Raw genomic sequence first — 12563 nt, 5'->3', positions numbered from 1 at the left:
CCTTCCCGAAATTCACTGGAATTAGCTTGTACACTCCTGGAAACTGAAATAAGAACACTGTGAATTCATTGTCCCAGGAAGGGGAAACTTTATTGACACATTCCTGGGGTCAGATACATCACATGATCACACTGACAGAACCACAGGCACATAGACACAGGCAACAGAGCATGCACAATGTCGGCACTAGTACAGTGTATATCCACCTTTCGCAGCAATGCAGGCTGCTATTCTCCCATGGAGACGATCGTAGAGATGCTGGATGTAGTCCTGTGGAACGGCTTGCCATGCCATTTCCACCTGGCGCCTCAGTTGGACCAGCGTTCGTGCTGGACGTGCAGACCGCGTGAGACGACGCTTCATCCAGTCCCAAACATGCTCAATGGGGGACAGATCCGGAGATCTTGCTGGCCAGGGTAGTTGACTTACACCTTCTAGAGCACGTTGGGTGGCACGGGATACATGCGGACGTGCATTGTCCTGTTGTAACAGCAAGTTCCCTTGCCGGTCTAGGAATGGTAGAACGATGGGTTCGATGACGGTTTGGATGTACCGTGCACTATTCAGTGTCCACTCGACGATCACCAGTGGTGTACGGCCAGTGTAGGAGATCGCTCCCCACACCATGATGCCGGGTGTTGGCCCTGTGTGCCTCGGTCGTATGCAGTCCTGATTGTGGCGCTCACCTGCACGGCGCCAAACACGCATACGACCATCATTGGCACCAAGGCAGAAGCGACTCTCATCGCTGAAGACGACACGTCTCCATTCGTCCCTCCATTCACGCCTGTCGCGACACCACTGGAGGCGGGCTGCACGATGTTGGGGCGTGAGCGGAAGACGGCCTAACGGTGTGCGGGACCGTAGCCCAGCTTCATGGAGACGGTTGCGAATGGTCCTCGCCGATACCCCAGGAGCAACAGTGTCCCTAATTTGCTGGGAAGTGGCGGTGCGGTCCCCTACGGCACTGCGTAGGATCCTACGGACTTGGCGTGCATCCGTGCGTCGCTGCGGTCCGGTCCCAGGTCGACGGGCACGTGCACCTTCCGCCGACCACTGGCGACAACATCGATGCACTGTGGAGACCTCACGCCCCACGTGTTGAGCAATTCGGCGGTACGTCCACCCGGCCTCCCGCATGCCCACTATACGCCCTCGCTCAAAGTCCGTCAACTGCACATACGGTTCACGTCCACGCTGTCGCGGCATGCTACCAGTGTTAAAGACTGCGATGGAGCTCCGTATGCCACGGCAAACTGGCTGACACTGACGGCGGCGGTGCACAAATGCTGCGCAGCTAGCGCCATTCGACGGCCAACACCGCGGTTCCTGGTGTGTCCGCTGTGCCGTGCGTGTGATCATTGCTTGTACAGCCCTCTCGCAGTGTCTGGAGCAAGTATGGTGGGTCTGACACACCGGTGTCAATGTGTTCTTTTTTCCATTTCCAGGAGTGTATGTGCACATACGGTGCCAACTCCCTCCAGTGGCGTATCAAGGGCTCAGTGCATCCGTGCCACGACGCGCCACCACTGTTATCCATGCCAAGAGTGGACATACTGGCTGTTAGCCAGGTTGCCATAAAGTTCTGGCTGATCAGTATTCATTCGTAACTCATTCCCATTATCTGACAAAATACGCAGGAGGAAACAAAAAAAGGAAGAAAAAATACCGCGGTGGGTCGAGTTACGTCACGAAAAGGTATCCCTTGATAATGTAACGAAAAACGCAACAATGCGCAAATCGTATGGGTCGTCATCAGAGACGTGTTTAATCGTCTAGGAGAGCTAGGCAAAAAGAGGATGAGAACAGAAAGAGGGAAGATCTAGCGCAGAAGCCAATGGGCCACAGCGTCACTGTGTGACGTCACAGGGTGCGCAGAAAATGTCGATAACGGGAGCACGCTTGGGCGTGGTCGAAGCAGCGGCGTGCGCCAGCGACCAGAAGAGGCGTCGCCATAGACTGGAGAACGGCGAGGCTGCCTGCACATCCTGGTGAGTACTCGCTCTGGAGGCCTTAGCCTCGGCAGTTCTATATCTAACACTTTCACTTTCCGTAGTGTGGTCGAGGACACTTCTGGTGCTTGCAATTTTTCTCCGCCTTTCTGTTCCATTCGGAATGGTGCTGTGGGAAAAAATGCAGACGCTAAACTTCCGTATGGGCTTTAATTTCTCCGATTTTCTCATGGTAGCCAATACGAAGAGACGTACGTTGGAGGAAGTAATAGGTTGCCTGGCTCTTCTTACAAGGGAACCTCCCCATCGCATCGCCCTCAAATTTAGTTATAAGTTGGCACAGTGGATAGGCCTTGAAAAACTGAACACAGATCAATCGAGAAAACAGGAAGTAGTTGTATGGAACTATGAAAAAATTAAGCAAAATATACAAACTGAGTAGTCCATGCGCAAGATAGGCAACATAAAGCAGAATCTGAGCTCAGGAGCGCCGTGGTCCCGTGGGTAGCGTGAGCACCTGCGGAACGATAGGTCCTTGGTTCAAGTCTTCCCTGGAGTGAACAGTTTAATTTTTTATTTCCAGTTTATGTGACAAACTCTTATGTTTTCATCACTTTTTTTGGGAGTGATTATCACATCCACAAGAAAACCTAAATTGGGCAAGGTAGAAGAATCTTTTTACCTATTCGCCAAGTGTATAAGTTAGGTGGGTCGCCAACATATTCCTGCCATGTGACGCACATGCCGTCACCAGTGTCGTACAGAATATATCAGACGTGTTTTCCTGTGGAGGAATCGGTTGACCTATGACCTTGCGATCAAATGTTTTCGGTTCCCATTGGAGAGGCACGTCCTTTCGTCTACTAATCGCACGGTTTTGCGGTGCGGTCGCAAAAGACAGACACTAAACTTATTACAGTGAACAGAAACGTCAATGAACGGACAGATCATAACTTTGCGAAAATAAAGGAAGTACACTTTTCACTCGAGGGAAGACTTGAACCAAAGACCTCTCCATCCGCAGCTGCTCACGCTAACCACGTGACCACGGCGCTCCTGGGCTCACACTATCCTCGATGTTGCCTATCTTACACATGGACTACTCAGTTTGTATATTTTGCTTATTTTTTTTCATAGTTCCACACAACTTCTTCCCGTTTTCTCGGTTGATCTGTGTTTAGTTTTTCAAGGCCTATCCAGTGTGCCAACTGCAGTGTTGGCAGAAGAGCCAACACCGTGTTGCTAGAGGAGGCCGAAATGCACGCGTTAAGCTCACGCAGACTGGCGTGAGGTCTGGAACATTCCAATGTAATTAACATCGGTCTGATGGTACAGGCATCACAATATACATAGCAAAGGATAAATGGCGCCTTGCTAGGTCGTAGCAAATGACGTAGCTGAAGGCTATGTTAACTATCGTCTCGGCAAATGAGAGCGTATTTGTCAGTGTAGCTTCGCTAGCAAAGTCGGCTGTACAACTGGGGCGAGTGCTAGGATCTGTCTCTAGACCTGCCGTGTGCCGGCGCTCGGTCTGCAATCACTGACAGTGGCGACACGCGGGTCCGACGTACACTAACGGACCGCGGCCGATTTAAAGGCTACCACCTAGCAAGTGTGGTGTCTGGCTGTGACACCACACCAACTTTAACTAAATCTGAGGGGGGTGCGATGGGGTGGTTCCAAATGGCTCTGAGCACTATGCGACTGAACTTCTCAGGTCATCAGTCGCCTAGAACTCAGAACTAATTAAACCTAACTAACCTAAGGACATCACACACATCCATGCCCGAGGCAGGATTCGAACCTGCGACCGTAGCGGTCGCCCGGCTCCAGACTGCAGCGCCTAGAACCGCACGGCCACTGCGGCCGGCTGGGGTGGTTCTCTTGTTAGAAAGTACGCGCTCTGAATCTGTAAACGTCTCCCTGTTGTGCAACGCCTCTCTTGTAGCGTCTGCCACAGGAATTTGATGATCGGTTTCGGGAGGCTCTCGCACCTACTTTGCGAACATTTGTCGATGGAACGACTGTTCTGCAGACCAATACTTTCGTGTAAAAAGTACACTATTCGGATCAATCTCAGTCTGGCACTTTGAGGGGCTGGACAAAGATATGGGAACACTGCGAAAAGTCCGTCCTTCAAGATAACCGCAGATGCTAGCCGGCCCTGTTGCATCTGACCCCGAACGGCATCTCTACGACGTCCCAAATAGGTTGCCAGTGTCAGCCGTGGTCAGAAATGTGTTCTGGGTACTGGTGAGTGCATTATTGTCGAAGCTCAGTGCATTCGACCGCTGGTGTTCGTATAATGGGCACGTCCGTAACCAAGATTGCCAGAATGTTCTGATGTTTCGATATTTGCCGCATAAGGGGAAGGGGAACGATGTCGTCCGCGAACACCCGAACCTCCACATGTCAGACAGTCAGATCGGTACCAAACGTTGTATGTCGATGGAGTATCAACCAAAACACCGATTTAGTTCGTGCTATATGTTGTCCAGCAGAACATGCGTAAACGGTAATTAAAATTAATACCAGAACTACAGAGCATAGGAAAACCGTGTCTGTCAGTTATTGGTTCATAAATCTCTCGTGGGTGAGTTGGTATTGCGCGCGGTCTTCGTATCAATGGTCCAGCGTTCGAACCCCAACGCCGACGATTTTTTTTTACCTGTTTACGCTTGAAACTGTAATATGGGAAAACATTTTTCTGACATGTAAAAGGACTTTTCGCAGTCTGCTTTTGATTCGTTAGTTGAATATTATGTACTTAATATTGATCTTATTTTTAGAATGAGATTTTCACTCTGCAGCGGAGTGTGCCCTGATATGAAACTTCCTGGCAGATTAAAACTGTGTGCCCGACCGAGATTCGAACTCGGGACCTTTGCCTTTCGCGGGCAAGTGCTCTACCGTCTGAGCTACCGAAGCACGACTCACGTCCGGTACCCACAGCTTTACTTCTGGCAGTATCTCGTCTCCTACCTTCCAAACTTTACAGAAGCTCTCCTGCGAACCTTGCAGAACTAACACTCCTGAAAGAAAGGATATAGCGGAGACAGGGCTTAGCCACAGCCTGGAGGATGTTTCCAGAATGAGATTTTCACTCTGCAGCGGAGTGTGCGCTGATATGAAACTTCCTGGCAGATTAAAACTGTAAAGTTTGGAAGGTAGGAGACGAGATACTGCCAGAAGTAAAGCTGTGGGTACCGGACGTGAGTCGTGCTTCGGTAGCTCAGATGGTAGAGCACTTGCCCGCGAAAGGCAAAGGTCCCGAGTTCGAGTCTCGGTCGGGCACACAGTTTTAATCGATCTTATTTTTGTTTATCATTACTTTTTTCCAATCACCTTCCATGGATCACCTCGTGGTTTCAGCGACCTACGATAAATTTCTGCTATAATGTGAGTAAGTCGTTTCACACAACGATGTCTGTTATTCTATGCCGTCGGCGGTGGCCGAGCGGCTCTAGGCCCTTCAGTCCGGAGCCGCGCGGCTGCTACGGTCGCAGGTTCGAATCCTGCCTCGGGCATGGATGTGTGTGATGTCCTTAGGTTAGTTAGGTTTAAGAAGTTCTAAGTGCTAGGGCACTGATGACCTCAGATGTTTAGTCCCATAGTATTCAGAGCCATTTCAACCATTTTTTGTTATTCTATCCTGCGATTTTAACAAATGAAGTAAAGCTACCATCATCCTCAAGGTTGTTTTGAACACTCCAGTGCCGTAGTAAGTCACTGAAGGTGCTATGCCGTTACCTGCATCAGAACTTTGAACTAAATTGCCCAGCCACCTACATGGGAATCTGCAGCTTTATATGGACTTTGAACCAAGTGCAGCTCGGCATATTTCACATTTACAAACGTTACCAGGGTTGAATTAAGTGCTAAGTGATAGATGAAGATCCTAGAACCGAGCGGTGATCGAACCCGAGAAATCTGAATCCATAATCGAGCGCTTTGTGTTGTGTACGATGTGACATAACGTATTGTGTTTTCGTAGTGTATTGCGTTGTGGTTTCAATGATTTTAAATACGCTTCAAATGGAAGTTAAAGCTGCTATCGTTAATCCTTGCATTAAAAACTGATCGTATTCGCAGAAAACAACTTCTGGTCTGCTCTGTATGAAGTGGATACAGCCTATATTTGGGCTAGCAGGACGGGGTTACGTGTCACACAACCTGCGAGACAATAACCCTATTCCGTGGAGAACTCCCTTTGTGATCTTACTCTGTGACGGCTCAAAGTTGCCTCCCAAATCTTGTGACCTTATTCGATGCAACTTCTTTTCACGGTGTTAGGTGAAGTCCAGTGTCTACATTTCTACAACTTAAGAAAGCAATACAACGTGCGAGCAACGAGATGTCGGTGAAAGGGTCACCATGAACGTCATAGACCAAGTAACTGCCTGCCGAGACAGTGGAGGTGGACAAATGAATGATATTATTCAACCACACTTAAATGAGTGTGTATGCAGCTGAAAATAAAATAAGAATTTTTATTTAGATGCACTTTCGACTTAATTACTGCATTTCTAAAAATTGCGTATGTTTGAGAGGTCCTGTATAAGTTTTTTCGGTAATTAATTTTGATATGTCCTTCCTGGAATGTGGACAGCGTGTAACTGTCCATCACTTTGTTACAGGCCAACTACCTTGTGACGAAAAGGAAAACGCAGTTTTGTGGAAATGGCAGCTCTAAAACAGTCTTGCTGTGGCTGTTCCCTCAAGACGGGTACCAAAATAATTGCCGTCATATATCTGGTAAGTTATATATTTGTATGTGGGTGTAGGCGCGCATGCTGCCAGTCTGAGCAGTTTTAAGATAACAAAAAAAGTGAATATAGTTCATCAGTGTATGTGTGTCCGAAAAAAATGTCATTACACTGCATGAAGCATAGTCTGGAAACAATTAACTAAATGTATTTTTTCTTTTAGGTCGCCAGTGTGTTCGAGATAGGAATGGCAGCGATATGTCTGCATGAGAACTACAGCAACGCCATGGACAAATGTAGGAGGTTCCCACATGATGAGAATTTTCAAGTTGTTGTTTTGGATTTCAGTAGCGAGGATTCCGGCTACTGCAACAAACTGGGCAAAGTGCTGCGCCTGTTGAAAGGTGAGCGCCACAAAATTCGCATTTCTAGTCGCACAATACACTTGCCGATTCAGCTGCCCCTACCGATTTCGTTTTATGCAACCTGACGTGACAGAACAATATTGTTGACCTGTTTGTTCTGGAGATGAGCACCACATTGTCAGAATGTCGCCGAGTAACTGGTAGAGTAGGTATACAAGAAGACGTCTTACAACTGTCGTACAAATTTTGTTTACGAGAATACTTCAGCAGATTACTGTGTGTCAGGTATCAGTCTTTTCATTGGATTATATATGATAAGTTGTTACTTCCATACTTCCCATTTCGATATCTCCTGTTAATTAAGTTGTTTCTGATGGTAAAACACACTTTACAAGGCAACGTTTCTGAACCATTTACTAACAATTAAGTAATATAAACAGAATAAACTTACAGAGACATCAAAAACATATATTGACTACACCGCTAATTGCATGAAGAGAGATTGGAGGCAGTAGGGTAAATTTGGCAAAAGTAAGGTGTCTCTTGGCGCAAAAATACCGTGTAACTCATCGCCAATCTTCGCTTGTATTCTTGCTGTATGATTCCTTTTGTGAACAGTCGCCCCAACCTCTGAGAGAGAACCATATCGATTGCATGACTGTCGCCAGTCTAGATACCATTCCTGATACAGACGTAGTGCAGGTTGCATAAAACGACATCGGTAGGGGCAGCTGACTCACCCTGTTTACGAACACAAAGCAACAATTATGATTACCACCGTCCTCGTTCGCAGTTGTTACCCTCTTACTTCCTCCTTCCCAAGCAGGTCTTCCACATTTCCTAATATTCTTAGATTGTACAGTCTGTTAAATTTCCTTTCCCCAGAACTCGCGATACCAGAAAACATCTATTTTGATCACTTATAAATTTTTTTATGTGCCACTATCATTATTGTTATCATTACTATTATCACTACTAATGGCAGCAGCAACACTAGTACAAGTACTGCCAGTATAAACTTTATTAATTCACAGTCAGTATTACTTACTTACATTGTCACTACAGACACTCAAATCATCTTAATACACTACTGGCCATTAAAATTGCTACACCACGAAGATGACGTGCTACAGTCGCGATATTTAACAGACAGAAAGAGGATGCTGTGATATGCAAGTGATTAGCTTTTCAGTGCATTCACACAAGGTTGGCGCCGGTGGCGACACCTGCAACGTGCTGACATGAGGAAAGTTTCCAACCGATTTCTCATACACAAACAGCAGTTGACCGGCGTAGCCTGGTGAAACATTGTTGTGATGCCTCGTGTAAGGAGGAGAAATGCGTACCATCACGTTTCGGACTTTGATAAAGGTCGGATTGTGGCCTATCGCGATTGCGGTTTATCGTATCGCGACACTGCTGCTCGCGTTGGTCGAGATCCAATGACTGTTAGCAGAATATGGAATCGATGGATTCAGGAGGGTAATACGGAACACCGTGCAGGATCCCAACGGCCTCGTATCACTAGGAGTCGAGGAGTCGAGATGACAGGTATCTTATCCTCATGGCTGTAATCGATCGTGCCGCCACATCTCGATCCCTGAGTCAACAGATGGTGACGTTTGCAAGACAACAACCATCTGCACGAACAGTTCGATGACTTTTGCTGCAGCATTGACTATCAGCTCGGAGACCATGGCCGCTGTTACCCCTGACGCTGCATCACAGACAGGAGCGCCTGCGATGGTGTACTCAACGACGAACCTGGGTGCACGAATGGCAAAACGCCATTTTTTCGGATGAATCCAGGTTCTGTTTACAGCATCATGATGGTAGCATCCGTCTTTGGCGACATCTCGGTGAACGCACATTGGAAGCGTGTATTCGTCATCGCCATACTGGCATATCACCCGGCGTGATGGTATGGGGTGCCACTGGTTACACGTCTCGGTCACCTCTTGTTCCCATTGACGGCACTTTGGACGTTACATTTCAGATGTGTTAGAACCAGTGACTCTACCCTTCATTCGATCCCTGCGAAACCCTACATTTCAGCAGGATAATGCACGACCGCATGTTGCAGGTCCAACACGGGCCTTTCTGAATACAGAAAATCTTCGACTGCTGCCGTGGCCAACACATTCTCCAGATCTCTCACCAATTGAAAACATGTGATCAATGGTGGCCGAGCAACTGGCTCGTCACAATATGCCAGTCACTATTCTTGATGACCTGTGGTATCGTGTTGAAGCTGCATTGGCAGCTGTACCTGTACGTGCCATCCAAGCTCCGTTTGACTCAAAGCCCAGGCTTATCAAGGCCGTTATTACGGCCAGAGGTGGTTGTTCTGGGTACTGATTTCTCAGGATGTACGCACCCAAATTGCGAGAAAATGTAATCACATGTCAGTTCTAGTATGAATACGCGTTTATCATCTACATTTCTTCTTGGTGTAGCAATTTTAATGCCCAGTAGTGTACTATTTGTCATGCTAAAATTGTTACTTCTTAGGGAACTATGACTAAAAAGGTAGTAGTGTATGTGCGAAACCCTGGTAGGGTGTAATATTACTCAATCTGTATTCTCCAAGCGAACAAAGACTCATTACAAACAATGCAGCGAGAATTAGAGTCTAGCTCAGACAATAGCAACTAGGACGAGGCTCACTGTTACTAAGCACAAACTATGGTGTTGTGGCAGTAAGAATCGAAGTGCAAGTGGGATCAAGTGGCCCCTGCCAGCTGTCCTATATTGCAGAGGCTGAGGGGTGTTGGCAGTACGGAGCCACTGCAGATGTGGTTGAGTGGGTGCGCACCATTGTGTCCACCAGATTCTGTACGACCACTATCGGCGTCTAACGGAAACTTGCAATTTCGTTACCAGTTTTGCGACGCCTGAGGGTTGGTATCCATAAGTCGTACCACGTACCGAGCATCTGTAGAATATTAGCATTGAGGAAAGTTGTCACTATGTACTGTACAAGAAAGTCGGAAATTCCCGAGGTTGCTAACTGTGAGTAGTGATTCGAAAGTGAAAGAAGAGACACGATAAAGAAAGAGACTGATCTATTGGAAACCATCGATTTGTGAATCAACAAACGTATCCGCTCAAATTTCGCTTTTAGGAGATAACTTCACTACAATAGACATATACAAGGAATGTCAGCAATAATTTAAGAGCTGTAAGGCCTGCAACATAATATACATCATTTCTAGTGCAAAATGTATTCTGAAACAAGATTTTGATAGAAGTAATGGGCGAGACATTAATTTAGACCAACTGCAGTAAGAGGAATATCATATTTGGCCCAACAAAAGTGTGCTTCAAAAAAGGAAATTGAATTATACATTGGAGATGGTGTTGACATTTACAAGGCATTTACATATGAACTGTATGTAGTAGATGCAATAAATGCAAAACGGTATAAATGTAGTTTTGGAATTCTCGTTGAAAGTGAATTAAATATTCGTATTGACAAGATTATACGTTGAAACGTAAAGGACGCAGTTTATTACCATGTGAACAAATTTATTGAACCTATTGGTTTGCATGGGGAATGATCTGTCAGTTGACAGCAGGACTGAATTATTAACGGTGAATCCACCAGTGATTTTCCGTTTTTTGCTATAATGTCTTAAGATATATGAGGCCATTGTATGGCACTAATAGTAGCCTCTTTTTGTTACGATCACCATAGTTCAGTTCTGATCCATCACCATACGTTACGCATTGTAAGTTTTCCCCATCACTATATCTACATACAAAGATACAGGGTGTTTCAAAAATGACCGGTATATTTGAAACGGCAATAAAAACTAAACGAGCAGCGATAGAAATACACCGTTTGTTGCAATATGCTTGGGACAACAGTACATTTTCAGGCGGACAAACTTTCGAAATTACAGTAGTTACAATTTTCAACAACGGATGACGCTGCAAGTGATGTGAAAGATACAGAAGACAACGCAGTCCGTGGGTGCGCCATTCTGTACGTCGTCTTTCTGCTGTATGCGTGTGCTGTTCACAACGTGCAAGTGTGCTGTAGACAACATGGTTTATTCCTTAGAACAGACGATTTTTCTGGTGTTGGAATTCCACCGCCTAGAACACAGTGTTGTTGCAACAAGACGAAGTTTTCAACGGAGGTTTAATGTAACCAAAGGACCGAAAAGCGATACAATAAAGGATCTGTTTGAAAAATTTCAACGGACTGGGAACGTGACGGATGAACGTGCTGGAAAGGTAGGGCGACCGCGTACGGCAACCACAGAGGGCAACACGCAGCTAGTGCAGCAGGTGATCCGACAGCGGCCTTGGGTTTCCGTTCGCCGTGTTGCAGCTGCGGTCCAAATGACGCCAACGTCCACGTATCGTCTCGTGCGCCAGAGTTTACACCTCTATCCGTACAAAATTCAAACGCGGCAACCCCTCAGTGCCGCTACCATTGCTGCACGAGAGACATTCGCTAACGATATAGTGCACAGGATTGATGACGGCGATATGCATGTGGGCAGCATGTGGTTTACTGACGAAGCTTATTTTTACCTGGACGGCTTCGTCAATGAACAGAACTGGCGCATATGGGGAACCGAAAATCCCCATGTTGCAGTCCCATCGTCCCTGCATCCTCAAAAAGAACTGGTCTGGGCCGCCATTTCTTCCAAAGGAATCATTGGCCCATTTTTCAGATCCGAAACGATTACTGCATCACGCTATCTGGACATTCTTCGTGAATTTATGGCGGTACAAACTGCCTTAGACGACACTGCGAACACCTCGTGGTTTATGCAAGATGGTGCCCGGCCACATCGCACGGCCGACGTCTTTAATTTCCTGAATGAATATTTCGATGATCGTGTGATTGCTTTGGGCTATCCGAAACATACAGGAGGCGGCGTGGATTGGCCTCCCTATTCGCCAGACATGAACCCCTGTGACTTCTTTCTGTGGGGACACTTGAAAGACCAGGTGTACCGCCAGAATCCGGAAACAATTGAACAGCTGAAGCAGTACATCTCATCTGCATGTGAAGCCATTCCGCCAGACACGTTGTCAAAGGTTTCGGGTAATTTCATTCAGAGACTACGCCATATTATTGCTACGCATGGTGGATATGTGGAAAATATCGTACTATAGAGTTTCCCAGACCGTAGCGCCATCTGTTGTTGACAATTGTAACTACTGTAATTTCGAAAGTTTGTCTGCCTGAAAATGTACTGTTGTCCCAAGCATATTGCAACAAACGGTGTATTTCTATCGCTGCTCGTTTAGTTTTTATTGCCGTTTCAAATATACCGGTCATTTTTGAAACACCCTGTACTAAGCGACTCATCACACAGTGCATGTGATACTATCATCCCTATTTAAGTTGATAATGGGGCAGATGGGGGTACTATATGTAACACGTGATGAAGTACTTTGTATGGATGTGTGTTGACCTCATGATGGGGCTAACCGAAAGCGCAGAACGTGCGGTGATTGGTCAGTACAGAATTTTGGCGACCAAGACGAAAGATTGTATATTTTATAAGAGTATTAAC

The 12563-nt window shown here is 46.5% G+C and overlaps 1 long non-coding RNA gene across 1 annotated transcript; it reads left to right on the top strand.

Annotated features, from left to right (window-relative positions):
• Positions 1-1960: 1960 nt before the first annotated feature.
• On the top strand, positions 1961-7033 carry LOC126106307 (uncharacterized). The gene is made up of 3 exons (XR_007523328.1): positions 1961-1991; positions 6590-6707; positions 6882-7033. It is a non-coding gene; the product is annotated as an uncharacterized LOC126106307 (long non-coding RNA).
• The last annotated feature ends 5530 nt before the right edge of the window (positions 7034-12563 follow it).

This window comes from Schistocerca cancellata, chromosome 10 (genome assembly GCF_023864275.1).
Source record: "Schistocerca cancellata isolate TAMUIC-IGC-003103 chromosome 10, iqSchCanc2.1, whole genome shotgun sequence".
Taxonomy (NCBI): Eukaryota; Metazoa; Arthropoda; class Insecta; order Orthoptera; family Acrididae; genus Schistocerca; species Schistocerca cancellata.
The sequence above is the reverse complement of the archived record's forward strand: the minus strand, read 5'-3'. Positions and strand labels throughout refer to the sequence as shown.